Source organism: Danio rerio, chromosome 2 (genome assembly GCF_052040795.2).
Source record: "Danio rerio strain M-AB ecotype USA chromosome 2, GRCz13ab, whole genome shotgun sequence".
In the NCBI taxonomy this organism is placed as follows: Eukaryota; Metazoa; Chordata; class Actinopteri; order Cypriniformes; family Danionidae; genus Danio; species Danio rerio.
In genome coordinates this window covers 50,983,786-51,005,202 of record NC_141022.1, presented here as the reverse complement: position 1 = coordinate 51,005,202, position 21,417 = coordinate 50,983,786, and the positions used below count along the sequence as shown (strand labels likewise).

At 37.5% G+C, this 21,417-nt stretch overlaps 2 long non-coding RNA genes across 2 annotated transcripts; both read left to right on the top strand.

The window, feature by feature from the left end:
- The first annotated feature begins 1,384 nt into the window (after positions 1 to 1,384).
- LOC147837235 (uncharacterized) lies at positions 1,385 to 19,929 on the top strand. The gene is made up of 4 exons (XR_015479060.1): positions 1,385 to 1,562; positions 1,704 to 2,057; positions 2,367 to 2,501; positions 18,232 to 19,929. It is a non-coding gene; the product is annotated as an uncharacterized LOC147837235 (long non-coding RNA).
- LOC141378849 (uncharacterized) lies at positions 6,647 to 8,243 on the top strand. Its single transcript, XR_015479070.1, has 5 exons — positions 6,647 to 6,738; positions 7,014 to 7,069; positions 7,463 to 7,522; positions 7,626 to 7,747; positions 8,128 to 8,243. It is a non-coding gene; the product is annotated as an uncharacterized LOC141378849 (long non-coding RNA).
- Positions 19,930 to 21,417: the final 1,488 nt, after the last annotated feature.

Here is a 21,417-nt window from a genome sequence, read left to right as displayed (position 1 = left end):
ACCCAGCGACCTTCTTGCTGTGAGGCGACAGCACTACCTACAGCACCACTGCTTTGCCTGTAAAATATTTTCTCTATTTAAAAACAATACAGCAGCGAAAGATGACTTCACTTAGGCTACATCCAGTTGTATGTTTTCTTACACAGCCGGATGTTGGAAAATTATGTTGGAATTTGGCTTGGTCTTTAAGCCTTTTTCAATGGGCTATTTTCACAATTTATGATGGTGTAGCGGTCAAAATAGGACAAATGAGCTCATGTATGAGACAATTTCTAGATCCTTAGTCATTCAGGGGGCTACAGACCTGATATATGACGTTCTAAAATGTAACTGCTTCAGTCAAATTTTCACAGACGAAGTTCAGCTTAGTTCAGTGTAATGTAAATGTCACTGCTGAAAGCCAAAACACTGAAGAGCAAATCTAACAATGTGCATTATTACACAATAACTTCAACCATAATATTTTTAAGCAGAATAAATTCTGAAGTGCCACATAGAGCAATGCAAACTATTAGTTAAATATGTAGAATATTGGTGAATATTGGAATAGTGTAATAGTTGAATATTGGAATAGTGGTGGGTGACGCAGTGGCGCAGTGCTATCGCCTCACAGCAAAAAGGTCGCTGGGTCGCAGGTTTGAACCTCGGCTGGGTCAGTTGGCATTTCTGTGTGGAGTTTGCATGTTCTCCCTGCGTTTGCGTGGGTTTCCTCCGGGTGCTCCGGTTGCCCCCACAGTCCAAAGATGTGGTACAGGTGAATTGGATAGGCTAAATTGTCTGTAGTGTTTGTGTGTGAATGTTTTCCAGAGATGGGTTGCGGCTGGAAGGGCATCTGCTGCGTAAAAATGTGCTGGATAAGTTGGTGGTTCATTCTGCTGTGGCGACCCCGGATTAATAAAGGAACTAAGCCGACAAGAAAATGAACGAATGAATGAACAGTCTGAATCAAACAAAAGAGTATAACCTTCAAGTCAAGTCAAAAGTCAAAGTCAGCTTTATTGTCAATTCAAAGACAGGACATTGAGAGAATTGAAATTGCGCTACTCTCAGGCTCTAGGTGCCTAACATATGATATTATTACAAAAAAAAAAAAAGAAATGTTAAAAGAAATTACAATAAAAACAATTATACATATAATATCTTCTAAAAATAAAAGGAAAAATAAAATGTTACAACACAATTACACTTAATAACATATGGCCAGGAGTGCAAACCAGAGTTGTGCAGATGCAAAGCAATATAAAGTGCAAAAAGCTTGTAACCATGATAGTTATAATAGTCACAGTGTCTTATTAATATACAGGGAGGTATTATGAGGTAACTAGCAATCTAATGTTACACAAAGTGACCAGTATGTATGTGTGTGTGTTTGCATGTGTGTCAGAGTTCAAAGGTGCGTTGGGAGGAAGAGGAGAGTGGTGGCAGAGCCGGAAGAGAGTTCAGCTCCCTGACAGCCTGATGGATGAACCTGTCTTTCAGTCTGTTGGTCCTGGCCTTCATTGTACTGAATGCAAAACTGCAAATAAAGAGAGATTCATAATAAAAAAGAAAGAAAACTAAAAGTGAGTATGCACACTATAAGCAGAATAGTTATCATATTCATTCAAGTGTTTGGGCTCTTCGAGCAAGTATATTTCTAGCACCTGCACATCATGGAGCACATTTTTCTTCTTTCTAAGTGTATTCATTCATTTTCTTTTCAGCTTAGTCCCTTTATTAATCTGGGGTCGCCACAGCAGGATGAACCGCCAACTTATTCAGCATATGTTTTATGCAGCAGATGCGCTTCCAGCTGCAACCCATCACCGGGAAACATCCATAAACACTCATATAAGGGCAATCTCACTTTCCTAATTCACCTTTACCACTCTTTTGGACTTATGGGGGAAACCGGAAAACCCAGAGGAAACCCACGCCAACATGGGGAGAACATACAGACTCCACACAGAAATGCCAACTGACCTTGCCGGAGCTTGAACCAGAGACCTTCTTGCTGTGATGCGATTGTGCTACCCACCGCACCACCATGCTGCCCCCTTTCTAAGTTTATATCAAATGTAATTACTTTCAAAGTGGTCTCAGAGACTTGTGCAGTAATTATCCATTGACCTTCAAGCATCATTACAAAATCTTAAACAGTCCTCGTGTGAGAAATAACATAACAATAATAACAATGCTTGCAGATGTTAGTGTTGTTTCATCAGCACAAATCCTAAGATCACCTCAGATTGTGAAATGCTAATAGTGTTGGCAATAGCAAGTATATTTACACAACTTGTTTACAATTAAAACTTTTCCTTGAGAAAGCTAAAGTTTTGACTAGAATATAAAATAACAGTATAATAATGTTGTATCTCCTTTTCAAGGCCTCTGGCACAGTGCACCATCATTTGTTGCTGTTTGGATGTACTATAGAGGACCAGCAGAGGTCGCCTAATTTCCGGCTATGAGGTTTGGAATTGGAAACGCACCCGTGGACGCGCCTAATCACCGAATGCAAGGTGTGTTTATTTGCATATATATTAAGCCTACATGTACTACATATTGTACCACAATTGAGATTATATAATTATAGCCACCCTGATGTTATGAAAGTATGTTTGTAGTTAGCTAAAAAAATAACGTTATCTCGAGTTATACACACAACAAACAGATACAGATTAGTCTGATTCACGAGCCCTGAATAACTCGTTTTATCAAACATTTGAGAACATGTGTGAGTATTCATTAGCCTCATAATTCCTAAATTTATGAAGGCAGGAAGAGGTCTGATAAATCCTTCATGGAATAATGTTATGAAACTTTCTTAGTGGTTTAACTGAATCAATGAACAACGAATCCATTTTGTAGATAAAGTGGTAAGTATATGAATGAATGAAAGCACACCGAGCCGTTATGTCTAGCGAAGTGGAGACATTAGTGGATAATTGTCCTCAGTGCTATTTTTAAACAATAAAGCAGATTTGTTTTGTGGGATTAAAGGTCAAGTGGAAAATAAAATATTATAAGGTTTTTAGTAACCTAGGGGAGAGCTGGGCACAAAGTAACACTTCTTGGTTTTGGTCAAGTAATAGGGTTAGATAAACCTTTTTGTTTTACCTATAACACACAAGCCTTTCCTACAAATGAGCCCTGGAATTATGATCACCGGACCTGGTTACTGTGCAGTATTGCCAAAAGTGAGTAAAAATATTATTTACCCCACCTGTGGGCCAAGTTGTAACATGTGCTTATAAAGGCAGATTTCACACAGTTAATTTAATTTCAGTTAACTTTAAATAGTAGCTATATTTCCTCAGTAATTGGCTCGTTTCTTTTTTTTCTTTTATTCTACCTAGCACAACATGTTTATTTATTAACTTGTTTATTGGATAGATTTTTCCATCTAAACATGTGAATACTGTTTGACTCTCCAGAAAATCATAAAGCACTGGATACTACCTGACAAACATCTTGTTGTCGATCTCAGTTGTAAGAGCAACACATAATGGGCCTGTTTCACAAAGGAGGTTAAGTGAAAACTCAGAGTATTTTAACCCTGAAATGAGAAAAACTCTGGGCTTTCCATTTCAAAACGGCAAGTTTGTTCAACTTGAGAAAGCAGGGTAAGTCAAGCCTGTTTCTGAATAAGAGGTAACTTTAACTCTGAGTCAGTTACTGTGGTAACTTACTCTGTGAATCTAACCAGGTCAGGAGCAGGTTTTATTCTCTAAACTCAGAGTTTCTGTCGGCCTCCTCCCCTTTTTTAAAGACGAATAGGTATTTTTCGCCTTAGCCTTATGTTTCCACACCTATTTTAATGCTCATTTTGGATATGCGCATAAAAACAATTGATGGAAACGTCACGATGCACATAACTTTTTAAAATATGCATAAAAAATGTGTGCACATAACTGAGTAGGATAAACTTTAATTCGATAAAAAATATGCGCCTAAACTGCTACACTTTTACTGAACAAATTACAGTATGTGCATTAAAAAAAAGGTTTGTTATAAAAGATCATTTGATGATGAAAATGTGTGTGAATGGACAAACCAGCTGGCTGAGCACATTGTAATACATCTAAAATGTTGTTTCGGTCATTCTAAACGCCTTAACTGTTTCAGTATTAATGTTATTATTAATGACCCCCAGAGTGTCTGGAGCGTGGCAAGAGCGTCTGCTCTCCGTGTCTCGTGGCTTCAAATGCCGCCACGTGTTCATTGTGTGTCAGTTTTGTCTTCTGAGGCACAAGTACATTTATTCAATATAGAAAAGACAGGAAATTCTGTTTTTACTGTTAATATTTGGTGCCCTTTTAATCAGGAATTGATGATTTTGTTTTCTTTGACTCGTTGGATGGAAACGCTGCTTTATTTGCACATCTTTTATGCGTTATCTCAGTTTTGCACATAAATTAATTTAATATATTTGGATAGGAACATAGCTATTGACTATAATTTAGTCACACAAAGAACAAAGTCACGTAAGAAAATGGCTTGTCCTTTTTTTAATAAATAATTAGCTTAAATTCACTGACCTTCAACAGGGACAAGTAGATTAATTAGGATTATTATTCTTTCTAAAAACTATTGTTTAGATCTGCTTATATTCTAAATGTCATATCAACCTCTACCACTTGATCAATAATAAAGGCAGACACACAAGTGCACTTTTAAATCTATTAAAACTGATCAACGTTTACAGTGGAAATTTGTGTAAAGGTTTTATAAACGTCATGCATACATTACGTATTTTATTATACTTAAATATTTAAACACTTTCGATCTAAAACTCAGAGTTTTTAATCTCTCGGTAAATCAACCTAGAGTTCAAGTTTAAACTCCGAGTTGGTTGAACCTCCTTTCTGAAACAGGCCCATTAACTTGACTTCTAGTTGATCATAAGGAAAAGTGGCAGAAGGTAGATTTTTCTGTTGAATCATCTGTTGTACTGCATCCCAATTATCACAAATAGAATGGAAATTGCACGGACCCGATTTTCTCAAAGAAATCAGTCAAGTTTGGTGAAGGAAAAGTCAAGGTTTGGGGTTACATTCAGTATATGATTCAGAATGGATGGCAACATCAACAGCCTGAGGTATCAAGACATTTGAAGGGTGTTTCAGGTATACCTAGTAAGACCTTGATTAGCTTGTTCAGGTGTGTTTGATTAGGGTTAGAGCTAAAATCTTCAGGACAACGGCCCTCCAGGAACAAGTTTGGTGATCCCTGCACTGTAAACGATTTCTGTTGTTTTCACAGTATTATACTGCATTTCTCAACAGTTTTTTACTGTATAAGCTGTGTACAGTGTGTTACTGTATATATTGTTGTTTTCACAGTATAATAATGTATTTTCAACTTTTCTATACTGTGAACATGGTTAACAGTATGTTACTGTAGATTTTATAATGGATTTTGGGGAAAAATCAGTTACTGTGCATCTAAATACAGTACTGCAAATGACTAAGAACAACTGCACACACACTATATATTATGATTATTACGTTTATTTATTTTTAGACAAATTATTTTGTGAAGTAAATAACCTAACCAGTTTCTTCAGACTATTCAAAACTGTCCCCTGGTTTTCCATTTTTGGGTGCACTGCTCCTTCATTTTATAAGGTAACATGGAAATATTAAATACTATTTAATAAACATAACTTTGTGCTAAACCAAAACGTAAATTGGAACAAAAATAATTGATTCACGTAACCTGTTAAACTCCTGTTAAACCTGTTAAAGATATTCAAGACTGTTAAACACACAAAATGATTTCAAAGTCAGCTTGATCAACCTGCTTTAGACGGATTCAAGAATATTGGGCACCCATATGGGCCACCGTAGAGGTCACATACCTCCGCATTTTCAAAACAATATTTTAAAATACGCACTATCTTAATAAATAAACCACAGACTTGAGTTTAAAACAACTAATTCTCGCATGAAAAACGGTTAAAACTTTATATCATAACACATTTATTATCTAGTCATCGAATACAGGGGCATGTCTCAATAATGTCCAGGCCGAGTAAAGCATGAGGTTTGCCGGATACATGAGTGATGGAGCGCCGTCAACCCCTGGAGGTCAGAATCTCCCCTATCGGCAAAGCACACTTAAAATTAGACATGATATCTAAAAACAAACCACAGATTTGAGTTTGGAAGAACTACATTCTCGCATGAAAAACTGTTAAAACTTCATTTCGTAACATATTAAACGCAATATTTATGATATGATCTGGCTTTTCTCATCCGCCATTATATTTGCTTGTTGGTGTAAAATGAACTCTGGGAGAAAAAATATTAATTCTCAAAACACTTCAAGCGAACCTTATTCTTATTGTTAAAGTCAGATATATGTAATATTTTCGCTGGTAAAGTGAGAAAAAAAACAATATTTCTATTTTATCAATATCACGTTTGCACTGGTTCGGTTCAGAACTCAAACGACACCGAATTGGACTGAACCGTTTGCTCGGGAATTATTTTATCACATGTGTTCACAAGCACATTCAGCAATATGTGTATAAATGTGTGTGACCGAGCAGTATAACGAAATAGTAATGATTCATTGTTGTGTCTTACAATAATATACAAAAAGGAATCGGTTTTAGGCGGATTCGACTCTTTACTGTTCAAAGGAGCCGATTCATAGAACCGAGCCGACTCGATTCGACCTTCACCAGGCAAGCAACGGCTATCCTAATTTGAAATCCACCTGTCGCCTTTTTCTCCAGTGAATTCTTCCTCGGTAAGTTTTTAAAAGTCAGATTCTGTTCGTTAAATGATTGTTTTGTGTATTTTTCCGTGTAGTGTGTGTGTAATTTTAAATAATTAACCAAGTTACGTTAGTTGTAGGTACTTATGTCACGTTATTCGACGCCAGACCGTGTTTGTAGTGTTTGAGAGGTATTAGATAACGTACAGTGAGTTTATCTTGAGTGAGTTTTTGACCATAGTAACGTTACCTGAAAAAAACGTAACTTTTACTTGGGGTTAACTGCATTAATGAATTCTCTATTTCAGCACAACACTGAGATGAAGGCAAAGTCACCATGAAAAGTTAAACGTTTAACGTTAAGGTGAGCTCTGGTCTTCATGTGGTCATTATGACTAAGTTATCATTATGGTTAAATTTGTAAACTGTAAGTTAGTTATTCACTAAACTCACTAATGAAACAAGTCTAACTGTTTTATTAAATTGAGCTGATAATAAAATTCAGTTTATGTCTTTTAAGCTAACGTTAATATTAACATAATTCATATTAATTGTCTATTTCTCACTGGTTAATGAGCTTATTGTATAACGTTAGTGTGTCATTAATTGTACATTTTATTTTTGGTGTTCAGGTGTAGGGAATGATTTGTATACAAATTTATTTGAACCCCATACAGATTTGTATGGTTGTACCATAGATTTAGATTATTAAATGTTAAGTATTATTTTATTCTTATTATATTTATCTTTTTTGCAGCCACAGCAATTGATGTTGAAAAACTGATGCTACCAATCACTCCTCTCTTGATTATTCAAGGTAATGTTGATGTCTTCCTCATTTTGATTAGATTTTGAAATGTCAAGTTGTTCACAGATTTGTTGTGAGGAGTTTCATGTACAACCTCTTTTTCTTCTTCCAGTAGCGACGCAGTGGCACAGTAGGTAGTGCTGTCACCTCACAGCAAGAAGGTTGCTGGTTCGAGCCTCTGCTGGGTCAGTTGGCTGAATACAATGGCATAATGATTCTGCTTGCTCACAGGAGGTACTTGATTTAGTTTTCCTCAAGCAATAGATCAGTTTTTATGAGTAATGCGTGACACTTAAATTAAAGGGACAGTTCACCCAAAAATGAAAATAATGGCATCTTTGGCATCCTCCACTTGTTTCAAAATAGTTAGATTTTTTTTTTGTTCCATTGAACACAAACTCATATTTTTTTTAAAGAAATTTGGTTCAAATATGGATGTCAATAGTTTCTGGTTTCTAACATTCTTCAAAATATCTGCTTTAGTGTTCAACAGAAATTTAAATGGATTTAAAACACATGGAGTAATGGTGGCAGAAAAGTAAACTATCCTTTTAAATATTTTATTCTGAGACTTATTTATATGTGTCTTGTCTTTTGCCATATTGTCTTTCTAGCTCAGATTGTGATGGACCTGGAATGTGACACCAGATACTCTTAAGTCAAGAACCAAATAAAGCACAGATGTGGAGGGATCTGCAACTAAACTAACTGGAGGAAAGGAACCTTTAGGTAAAAACACCTGCTTTATTTAGATCTGAAGTATTTTATTTGGCATAGAGTATTATTTTTTTTATTCTTATTCTAATTTTATTTTATGTATATACTGAATAGAAGTCATTTAAATTTCACAACAAATGATTGAATATAAAATATCATCTAGATGTCTTATTTTTCCATTGTCTTAAACAGGGGTGCTCAACCCTGTTCCTGGAGATCGACCTTTCTGCAGAGTTTAGCTCCAACCCTGATCAAACGCAACTAAACAAACTAAATAGTATCTGAAGGAGCACTTGGTAAATAAAGACAGGTGTGTTTGATCAAGGTTGCAGGTGAGCTCTGCGGAAAGGTAGATCTCCAGGAACAGGGTTGAGCACCCCTGATCTAAATGCTCAAAAATGCTGTTTCCGAGGCGAGGTTGGATGTAGTTCAGAAATAGATTCATTAGGATCAATGCTTAAAGTAAATGTTTACTTTTCTCTTTAGACCAAACATGCTTAGTATCTCACATTTGAATAAATTATTTATTTTGGTTACTTTTACATCTATATATGGGTAAGCAAGTATTTAATAAATAAAATGATTTTAAACCACTTGACTTAACCAAATGACTCTATTACCCTAGCTGCTGGTAAAAAAAACATGTAAAATAACAGATTTTTTTTTATTTACAGTGTGGGTGAACATACATTTACATTTACATTTACATTTAGTCATTTAGCAGACGCTTTTATCCAAAGCGACTTACAAATGAGGACAAGGAAGCAATTTACACAACTAAGAGCAACAATGAATAAGTACTAAAGGCAAGTTTCAGGTCTGTAAAGTCTAAGAAGGGAAGTGTTAGTAGTATTTTTTTTTTTTTTTTTTTTTTTTTTTTTTTTTTTTTTTGTACAATTAGTGTGATATTCAAAGAGGCAATTGCAGCTTAGGAAGTGAAGTGGAGACTAAATAGTTGAGTTTTTAGTCGTTTCTTGAAAATAGCGAGTGACTCTGCTGTTCTGATGCAGTTAGGGAGTTCATTCCACCAACTGGGCAGATTGAGCGTGAGCGTTCGCGAAAGTGATTTTTTCCCTCTTTGGGATGGAACCACGAGGCGACGTTCATTCACAGAACGCAAGTTTCTGGAGGGCACATAGATCTGCAGAAGTGAGTGCAGATAAGAAGGTGCTAGGCCAGAAGTCACTTTGTAGGCAAACATCAGAGTTTTGAATTTGATGCGAGCAGCAACTGGCAGCCAGTGCAAACGGACTAGCAGCGGAGTGACATGTGCTCGTTTAGGTTCATTGAAGACAACTCGTGCTGCTGCATTCTGGAGCAGCTGAAGAGGCTTGATAGAGTTAGCTGGAAGCCCAGCTAGTAGAGAGTTGCAGTAATCCAGTTTGGAGAGAACAAGAGCTTGAACAAGGAGTTGAGCTGCATGTTCAGATAAGAAGGGTCGGATCTTTCTGATGTTATAGAGTGCAAATCTGCACGATCGAGCAGTTCTAGAAATGTGGTCAGAGAAGTTTAGTTGGTCATCAATCGTTACTCCAAGGCTTTTCACCATTTTGGATGCAGTAATGGTTGCCCCATCCATCTGGATTGAAAAGTTATGGTGTAGAGTCGGGTTGGCAGAAACTACAAGCATTTCCGTTTTTGCGAGGTTCAGCTGAAGATGATGATCTTTCATCCAGTGTGAAATATCCAACAGGCAGGCTGAGATACGAGCTGGAACCGAGGGATCATCAGGATGAAAAGAGAGGTATAGCTGGGTGTCATCAGCATAGCAGTGGTAGGAGAATCCATGTCTCTGGATGACTGGTCCTAGAGATGATGTGTAGATGGAGAAGAGAAGTGGCCCAAGAACAGAGCCTTGAGGTACCCCAGTGTTTAGATGCTGTAGGTTGGACACCTCTCCCCTCCAAGACACCCTGAATGACCTGTCAGAGAGGTAAGATCTAAACCATTGTATAACAGTGCCCGCAACGCCCAGTGACTCAAGCGTAGATAGCAGGATCTGGTGGTTGACAGTGTCAAAAGCAGCTGACAAGTCCAGCAAAATGAGGACTGATGATTTAGAGTCTGCTTTAGCCAGTCTGAGATCCTCCACGACCGAGAGCAGGGCAGTCTCAGTTGAGTGGCCTTTCTTAAAGCCGGATTGCTTGTTGTCCATGAGATTGTTTTGAGTAAGAAAGTCCAGGACTTGATTGAACACTACTTTCTCCAGAATCTTGGCCATGAATGGAAGCAGGGATACTGGTCTGTAGTTTTCAAGTAGCGTATGGTCCAGGTTGGGTTTCTTTAGCAGTGGGGTTACCCTAGCCTGCTTAAATGTAGTGGGGAATAAACCAGAGTCAAGAGATGTGTTAATTATGTGAGTCAGTGTTGGTATGACTGCAGGAGAGATGGCTTGCAAGAGATGAGAGGGAATGGGATCGAGTGGACAGGTGGTTGCATGGCTAGATAGCACAAGTTTGGACACCTCAGACTCAGAGAGCTGAGAAAAAGAGGTGAGTGTGTGTGGTGTTGGTGTTGTATCTTGCGTGTTTGTTGTAGGTGCAGCAAATTGAGCACTGATTTTTGCAGTTTTGGTGCAGAAGAATGTAGCAAAGTCATCAGTAGTAAGTGTGGAGGATGCGGGTGGAGGAGGAGGATAGAGGAGGGAGGAAAATGTTTTAAAAAGTAGGCGAGGATTAGTGGCATTGTTGATTTTCAGACGGTAATACGTCTGCTTTGCAGAAGTAACCTCAGCTGAGAAAGAGGACAGAAGAGTTTGGTATGTTAAGAGATGTGCAGGATTTTTAGTTTTCCGCCAAATTCTCTCTGCAGCCCGAAGTTTTGAGCGATGCTCACGGAGAGCATCCGAGAGCCAGGGTGCAGGAGGACTGGCACGGGCTGGCCTGGATGCAAGAGGACATAATCGGTCTAGACATGATGCTAGTGTGGAGCAGAGTGTATTAGTGGCACTGTTCGAATCAAGTGCAGTGAGTTTGCGAGATGGAGGAAGAGAGTCTGAAACAATGGTGGATAGTCTATTGGGTGGATACTACCTTGATGTCCAGCAAAGGCTGCACAAGAGCTCATTTGATGGCACATATTCTGTCCTGTCTACATCTCTGACAACCTGGAAGTGCTTTGACATCAGTGAGTAATAAATCTTCATATTATCATGCATTCAGGATTTCTGTTTTAAAAAATTTGGTATTTAAATAATTTTTAACGTTTTACTGATGCTGTGCACAGTAACATCATGATGATTTAATTTGAGGCAATGTCACTCGTGAGGTGTAATAATATTTATTTGTCTCACTGACATGCCATCACTGCATATTGAAATACAGTAATACGAATTGACCGCAAAATATTACCACAAACTTTTCATGAAGTAGACTGCTTGACTACTCTTCAGTTCTCTGCTCAACTTTAACACATTTGATCGTGTCGCTGCACCTCTCGGCAGATTTTGCCAAAAATGAATGCTTAGTGATTACTTTGTTTTATATGAACCAAATGTCAGTAACTTATCATTAGCATTATTTTTTTTGAAAAATCACCCATGGCTTTCATGTTCTCTAACGTAATCTTGTCTGTAAGTTAGAAGTGGATTTTCACATGTTAAAAGTACTTGATTAACATTATTCACATTAAATTAGATTATTTTATTTATTTATTTATTTTTAATATGTACCCTCTTAAGGTCAGAATGAACTGTGTTCACCCCTCTTAAATCCGTGGAAGCGCTAGTGTGGTCATGGAATCAGATATTCAAGTTATACATAGTCAGATATTAAGTTAAGATGAGACTTTATTTTTTACATATCTGTGTGGACACTTGACTAGTGTTGACTTGACTGATCTTTTCCCCATTAACATTAGTGTAATTGTAAATTGACAACAAACTATTTCCCCAACAAAAACAATAAAAAACAGTGTTTTATATATATAAAACTGCAGTGCGGTGTTTGGTTTCTAAATGAATGAAATAATTTGAGGCATGATTAGTTTTTTCTCCAGTGATTGATTTTGCTTGTCATTTTTGCAGGATCATCATCATGCTGCTGCCCTTTTTCACTGTCCCTTTTCCACAACATCATTTGACCTTCATCATTTCCTGTCCTGTAGCAGTATTTTCACCTGTTTTTAAAATTGTAATACTTTTTGATGCATTAATTGTTGACTGGTTTTAATGATCAATTGTTCATTAGTGTTCTGTTGCTCTGTTATATTGAATAATTGCTACTGTTTCAGTAGGGTTTACACAATAAACTTTTATTGTGAAGTTAGTTTCAATTTCTTTATTTTTCTTGTATTTCTTGAACAGTTAAAATAATATTTGTGCAATTTTTGAAAATGTTTTGCCCAATATAAAGTAGCACTATTAAATACAATAAAATAACATTTAATAACTGTAAAATACTATACAGTAATAATGAAAGTAACGTTAAAATACCGTAGTTCTGCATGGTAAAAATGTACAGTGAAATACTGTTTTCAGTTTTGCAGTATGTGTATCACTACTGTAATTGGTGTTACAGTAAAAAAAGAAAACAGTAAAATGATGTATTACATTTTACAGTAAATCTAATACTAATGTAATTAGTATTACAGTAATGTTACTGTTTTATGAAATACAGCAGCTACTGGATAATTGTTGCCAGTAACTTACTGTTAATTTAACAAGAAATCGTTTACAGTGTGCTGTAAGCAAAGAAGGTCAAGGTGCTCCAGGAATGGCCAGCCTTGTCGCAAGATATGAACGTGATTGAGCATGTCTGGGGTAAGATGGAGGAGGAGGCATTGAAGATGAATCCAAATGATCAACTAGAAGTCAAGATATTGTTTGTTGTTTCTAAAACTTGGACAGGCGACAAGACTTTTGTCAGGTATATTCCACTTTTATCTTTAATTTATTATATGTGATAAAGGATTCAGTCTCCTCCAGTATAAATTAGTAAGTCTTTTCCAAATAAAGCTGTTCAAGCTATCTGGGGAAACAGAAAAATAAAATATCGCAACGTCAGATTTTTCCAATGTCGGTTAGCCCAACTTTAGACTGTAAAATGCAGGGTTTTACACCGTTCATTCATGTTGTCCACAAACACAAATCGACTAAATGAACTTAACTAATTTAAGTGGATTGAGTTGTCCCAAAAAAATGTTTCAGCTTATTTGAAACAAGTAGTTTGAACAAGCACCAAAATAAATATTTGAGTGTAGTTTGAATCATTTGAAATGGTGATTTTGATTAGTGGTCTTCATGTATGTGAGCTCTGTGAGTCTGTGATTGTTTGAAATGACGTGCAAGCAAGAGCTCTCTGTACTTCCTCTGTTTGTAGTTGAGCTAGCATAAGTGTACATGTTTGGGTTTGTTTTTTGAGCCACTTCACCTCTCATGGCCACTTAACCTTAAGTGCTCTCACCGTATGTTTAGTGGTGTCACATTACACACACACTCAAGCCTGAACACATGTAAGTGGATCAGCTTTGCACATGCCATTTATTGCATCTGCCTGTGGCTCTATGTGATTGTCAACTTCAAAAATGATTGTTAAAGTTGACCACTAGGGTGTCTCAGTGAATTTATAAAAGGCTGCAAAATACTCTAAAATTAAGGTTGCGTTCAGTTGCATGATATTTCAATAATTGTACAAATAAAAATATAAAAAAGGGCAATTATTATTTTATATTATATACTATTAAATGTTTTTACGTTGTTCTCCAAGGATGTGAATAGACCAAAAGTGAGAATAATGATCATTTTTGTAAAACACTTCTGTTTCGAATAAATTCGGTTCTTTGATCTTTTCTCGAGTGGCTTCTAAAGAGAATGTTTTGCACACTTCTGATTGGTGTCAACATGTATTGTGAATCAGTTTTCTTACGGGTCGCTTTGAGGTCTTTAGTGTGTGTCATGCTAGAGGGCAGATGAAATCTTCTTTTCCCCAAACACTTTCATCTTTTTTGTCATGTCATGTGTGTGTCAAATGTGCTGATTACTGGCTGAACGACACGAGGGTACAAACCTTCTGCTCTCTGTCAGTGGCCTGAAGCTGTATTTGCTTTGGAGTGTGTGTTTGTGTAATGTTTGCCGTATTCTTTCTGCACATCATTTGGCATCCTTACAGCAATGTGAAAAGGTGTTTGCGCATGACTGTTGTGAATTTTACACTTCAAAATAAAGAAACAAAAGCTGTCACTGTTGCGAATGTATAATTTTAGTGCTTTTTAGTTATTTATGTTTGCAAATAAAAATATAAGCGTCGACCTTTTGAAAGGGTACCACTCTAATAGCAGCTGACAAAAATGAGTAAATTTGGATTTGTATTTTATTAGTGATTAGCAGGGCTTTACATTAACACCCGCCAACCCCCCAATTGCGGGTAGATTTCAGCAGTGGCGGGTAAGACAGACACTCCCACTAGCAACTTTGGCTGGTTGAAAATCATTTTCCCGGATAATAATTAAAAGCAGAGTTCGACAATAAGGATGGTGCAATATATGCATGCAAAGCGATCTTAGTATTGAGAAGCAACCTGACTATCAAAAGTTATTGCGTTTGCGCGAACAATAGAAAGCAGGTGAATACCGAATGAGAGGATGATCACTCGTGATGCGATGCGCGCGGCTGTTAAAAAGCGCACGCGCTCTCCCGTTTACTTGCGCGAAACAACCGTGCCTAGAGAACGCAACTAGTGCGATCGGTTCTGTTTGAATTGAAATACACGGTGTTTTTCACCTGTTTTCTTTTGCTTAGTTATTTTTGTTAATATGGTTTAAATATAATTTTTACAATAATACTGCTTTAATATGATATTAACTTCCAATTTATGTGTAGTTAACTGATGATCTGGGACCCTTAACCAGGACAGACTGCTACATGTTTTAGATGCATGAAAATAATTCTTTTTTAAATCTCAAAAAAAAAAAAAAAAAAAAAGCCAAAAATTGTCAGCAAATTTCGTCTGGCCCTAGTCATTAGTTTGTATATGAATGGGGAATTTACAGTACTAGGGATTTTAAAGGTGTAGTTTGGGTCATCATTTATTCTCTCTGGTGTTGTTTTAATGGCATTTGTCCTTTTTAAATCCTCAAGATATGTACTTTAGCATATGTTTTACTGCAGTTTATATGTAGATAGTCTGTTTAAATTTGAACACTGTCTTTGAAAGAAATCTTTCCTACTGTTAAAAATTGTAATTTAAACTGCTACTGTCAAAAATGTAAACTCCAACAGTCAGAAATGTTCTTTTAAACTACAACTGTCACAAAACTGTGCTGTTGCCTCACAGCAAGAAGGTCGCTGGTTCGAACCTCGGCTTAGTTGGCGTTTCTCTGTGGAGTTTGCATGTGCTCCCCCTGCGTTCGCGTGGGTTTTCTCCGGGTGCTCCGGTTCCCCCCACAGTCCAAAGACATGTGGTACAGGTGAATTGGGTAAGCTAAATTGTCTGTAGTGTGTGTGAATGTGTGTGTGTGTGTGGATGTTTCCCAGAGATGGATTGCGGCTGGAAGGGCATCCGCTGCATAAAAACTTGCTGGGTAAGTTGGTGGTTCATTCCGCTGTGGCAACCCCGGATTAATAAAGGGAATAAGCTGACAAGAAAATTAATGTTAAATTAAAATCCATATTTTAACTCGCAACTGTCAAAAAAAAATCTAATTTCAACTTTAAAAAATTCAAATTTAAACTGCAACTGTTAAAAAAATACTCGATGTTATTTTAAACTCACAAAATTCAAACTCCTAGTCAAAAATACAAATTCAACGTTCAATCTAATTCCAACTGTTAAAAGTCCATCCATCCATCCATCCATCCATCCATCAAATGAAGGCTACGGGACAGTAAAAAGTCAGCAAACGTCCTTTTCACACTCATGACATTTACAGGGACATTTTTGACAAATTAAGGATTATTTTTTGATTCTTTGGAAAAACACCAAATTAATACCACAAAAAAATAAAAAAAATTATTGGTGTCTATAATTTGTAATCGAATACATTTGTCTCACTTATCTCCGTATGGACATTTGTCTGGCATGTTCAGTTTGCTCGGTAGGGAGCGATCGGGTTTGAGTCTGGTCTAACACAAGTTCACCAAAAAATAGAAAGCGATGTAAAATCAACAAAAGACAGCCATTTGCATTCATTCATTTTCTTGTCAACTTAGTCCCTTTATTAATCTGGGGTCGCCACCGTGAAATGAACCGCCAACTTATCCAGCACGTTTTTACACAGTGGATGCCCTTCCAGCCGCAACCCATCTCTGGGAAACAACCACAGACACTCATTCTCACACACACTCATACACTAGAGACAATTTAGCCTACCCAATTCACATGTACCGCATGTCTTTGGATTGTGGGGAAAACCGGAACACCCAGAGGATACCCTATTGAATGCAGGGAGAACATGCAAACTCTACACAGAAACGCAAACTGAGTCGAGGATCAAACCAGCAACCTTCTTGCTGTGAGGCAACAGCACTACCTACTGCGCCACTGCTTCAACCCCAGCATTTGCATATTATTTTAAATAAACTATTCAGATGGCACTCTGTGGCGCGAAAGAATATGGCAGTTGAAAGTAACGCACACCAGATGCACACATTCGCATGTTATTTAAAATATTGAGATGGCACTATGTGGCAGAAAATTGAACAGTGTCCTGAGTCGTAGCTGGGCGCTGTGGACAGCCGCCGACTTGCAGCTCCGGTGTTCGTACCCTGATAGAAATCTGTTTAGAATTTAAAATGCATGGCGTAGCGTGGCGCTGAGTGGCCATCCCTTGTGCGAGCCCTTTTAGTAACTTATTTCAAATTTTCAAACATGTAGACAGCGCCCCCTAGTGGATTTGTAAACTGAAACATGCAATGAAAGGGACCTGGAACTTATTTTGCATTTAAGATGTAAGCTGAGGCACATATTTCCAGCAGATACTAAATATTTGCTTTTAAAGGTTTTTTTTTTTTTTTTTTTTTTTGATTTTGTCCTTTTTTGCTTTTATAAATTGGCAAAATGAGCATTTAAACATTCATTATATTTTTATATTTGAACTTGTTGATCTCACATTAGGTTGCTGCTTTTTGATAGATGTGATTTGAGAATGCATTAAAAAAAATAAGGTTTGTCAGCGCAATAGCCTAGTGGTTAGCATGCTGACACATGGTGCAGTAGCACTTCAGGGCATCCCGAGTTTGAAATTTCCCGTCCCTACCCCTTTCTCTCTCCCACTCCGCTTCTTGTCTGAAACACTTTCCTATCCACCTAAGAAAGGCAAAAAGGCCAAAAATAAATCTTTAAAAAAAAAAATTTAAAATAAGGTTTGGCGAAGCAGTGGCGCAGTAGGTAGTGCTGTCGCTTCACAGCAAGAAGGTCACTGGTTCGAGCCTCAGCTCAGTTGGCGTTTCTGTGTGGAGTTTGCATGTTCTCCCTGCTTTTGCGTGGGTTTCCAGGAAAAAAAAAAACGGGTGTTTTGATTTCCCCCACAGTCCAAAGACATGCGGTACAGGTGAATCGGGTAGGCTAAATTGTCCGTAGTGTATGAGTGTTTGTGTGTGAATGTTTCCCAGAGATTGGTTGCGGCTGGAAGGGTATCCGCTGCGTAAAAACTTGCTGGATAAGTTGGCGGTTCATTCCGCTGGGGCGACCCCGGATTAATAAAGGGACTAAGCCGACAAGAAAATGAATGAATGAATAAATAAGGTTTGAGTTTCCCCCAGTGGCTATTATTAAACCAACCAAACAAACAAACAAACAAACTCAACACAGGTGAGTGGGCTTGCCAAACCACCTATAGAAACAATACAGGTTTTGAAACTCTTTCAAAAATAAAAGTCTCTAATATGATAAAAAATACAAAATTTTAATCCTGGCTTTCCTGAAAACCTATGCAAATGTGGGGATATTTAACTAGATAGCATTTGGTGTAATTAACAGAGAAAGCTCAATGACATATTTTAGTTAAACATTTCACCTATTCACCTGCCCTGTCTCGCCTTAACAGTGTGTTTCTTATCGCTGCAGGTAACCTGCAGTGAAAGTCAAGCGTACCACCGTCCAGCTTGAACTTTTGCAAGTAAGCAAGCGCTTCATTGACACGCCAGGGCAGATTCCTCAAGCATTCGGGACGAGTGCCGGTGTGAAAGAATGCCTCCATTGAGACCGCAGCCTCTCTTTGAGGTCCAGTTGGGCTTAAAATGTTTAAGACCAGAGAAGGATTAGAGAACAAAAAGATCCTTCTCTGTCATCAAAGAGGATCTTCTCCTGGACTCATCTAAGCGCTCTCCACGCCTGCCTGCAGGTCTGAGCGATGGCCAAGAGAGGAGAGTAGCAGAGCGAGAGGAGGGGTGCACATTTCAAAGGTAATCTTTAACTCTAAGCCTGGCAGACTGGCTGGGACGGGACTCCCTCCTCCCAGTCTGAGCCAGCATGCTGTCCATCCCTCCCAGTGGGTTCACCATTCCCCCTGTCGCCTGCTTTCTTCCTGGCCTTTTGTTCTGAGGGCACTCAAGTGGCTGTATTCATGGCCCGGGCCTGAGTCGAGGAGAGCCCAGCATTTTTTTTTTTTGCATGACCTCGAAAGGGGTGCAACTTTAACTTAGAGTCTCTTCCTAAAACAACACTCTCTTGAAACAAATGCCTGCTTTGTCCCAGCAGTTCTTTCAGGGCTGTTGTTGGTAGGCTATTAACACAAAAAGAGGGCAATCCAGGAGAGTGAAGGGACGCTGTGGTCAAGCGACATGATCCCAAAAACAGATATGGCTTGTGTTGGCGTATGTTGATCAGCTCTGAAAGTGCACACACTTTTTTGTTTGATTAAACTCCCAAATGGTTGTCTCTTGAGAACAGGTTTGTTGATTGTTGGCTTTTGTGAAAAGATTCAGAGGCATTAGCGGGGATTTATTGATTGCGTTTGGTCATTTGTGTTTGCTTAAATCCTTTTCTTTCATGCTCTAATTCACTGTTTGGTTATAAATGGAGAAAAGTCAGCGCACACTCAAAAATCAAAAAAAAGAGACAGGACAGATGAAGCGACTAGGCTAAATTGCCAAAATATTATAATGTTAAAACATTAACAAAACAAAACATTTCCACACTGTAAAACCCAACAGTCTACTTTATCAATGAAATGAGTGTATTAACTCTAGTGTTTCCTCTAGGATTTTTTCCAGTTGTGGTGGCAGGCCTTTTGTACACAGATCTACCAACTACCTGTGGTGTTGAGGCTACAAATGTCGTGAGTGCAGTATCGAGATCGCATTATTGTAATAGCCTTCGAGCATGCAAATCTCTTTCCTCTGTTCCTCTGTTTCCTCTGTTCACGCACAAAACTACTTGCACGCCCCCTCAAATATATGCTGCTCAAGTGCAGATCTTCTTGTGGGCCCACAAATAAATGCTGCTGAAGTGCGATTTAGTGCGTTTATGTAACGAGTATGTCTCCAACATTTATTAGATTTGCTAGGAATATTTATGAATGTCTCCAATATACTTACAGAGCGGTATTAATGCGTGCTAAAGTAAAGTGAAATGGCTATACGTTGTGTTTGCTGGCCTTACGCATCACGCACCTCTCAGTCAGTCAGCCAGTCAGTCAGCACGTAACCTTAAAGGGTTAAACAAATGACGCACAGCACTACTAAAAAGTTTGCGCTGTTATAATTCACTTACCTTTTAATGTGTTTTGATGCAATTATCACCCGCTTATAAATAAAACAAAAACCACACGACTGAATGTTGTAATGTAAAGCTGTAATGTAGCCGTGGCGGGATCAAATTTGGCATGGCGCCCCGCCATGGAAGAATGAATATAGCAGAAACCATGAACTCAATTTAATTCTACTCATTTAAAAAGTTTTGAATTCAGTGTTGAAGGTAAAAAGTTGATTAAATACCTAATTACTTCAACTTAAATGTAGTAAGTTCACAGTACTCGTATAGATTTGTTTTTTTTTACTCAAATGGTTTGTTGCAATTGGTTTCCTCAAACGGTTTAAGTTAACTTAAATTATTGGGTTTTACAGTACTCAGTTGATTTGAGTTCTCCTCATTCATTGGGTTTTACTGTGCTCAAATTACTTCATTTACCCAAATGGATTCAGTTCACAGTACTCATTAGAATTAGTTTTTAAACTTAAATGGTTTGTTGCATTTGGTTTTCGCAAATGGTTTGAGTTACCTTTACAGTTTACACTGCAGGAAATCAAACTCATTACCTGACTGTGACTATCAGTTGACTGTACATTGTAAGTTTTACTCTAGCTTAGTGTCAAAATTCTGCCTGTACATGTTCCGTATATACATTCATATCTTTTAAGACCTGGGTTGTTGATTGTTAGCTTTTGTAAAAAGTTTTACAGGCATTGGCGAGGGTTTTTAGATTGATTGTAATACTTTTCTTTCAGGCCATCGAGTATCCAATAGTCAACATTTGAAGTGGATCAAAAATAAATAAATCTAAATTCTCTCTAGAAAAGAATGGTTGTTGTTCAATAGTTTTAGGACAAATTTGATGAAAGGTTTTGGTCCACTTTAAATTTTGAGTACTGTGTATATACAGTAAATGTTCAGACAGGACATTTAAGCATGCATTTCACAGACAACTAGAGTAAAACATACAGTGCATTATTAAATCAACTGGTAGCAACACTCTGCAATGTGTTGGATTTCCCGGAAGTGTTTTTTGCAAGCACTAGTAGTACGTCAACGAAGAATAAGGTGAATCCTTTTTGTGGTAAATGCATATATGCTACTGAGCTTGAGTTTGGTTTTGATGAGGGTTTTTAAATGTTCTTAAGCAAATATAATACATCACATTAAAATGCTTGTAATTCAACCTGTTATTTTACAGTAAATTTCTGTAATTTAACTGCCATTATTTTAATTTTTCTCCGGCACACCAGCTGCCGGAAATAAACTGTAAAATTACAAATTTCTTTTACAGTGCGAATATATAATTATCTATTTTTTGATAATTTACTCACTATCACGTCATCAAGGTACAATGTTGTTGATTTTTGTACATTAAACGGTATTTTACTGTAATATGAACTGTATTTTACTGTAGGACAGTAATGCAGTATGTGACTTTAAAGTTGCATTGTGAAAATGACTATATTTTACAAAAACGATACACATACAATTCTGTAACATGAACATACAGCAAGATAAATGCTGCTTTAAATGTAAATACAGTATTTTTGCTGTAAT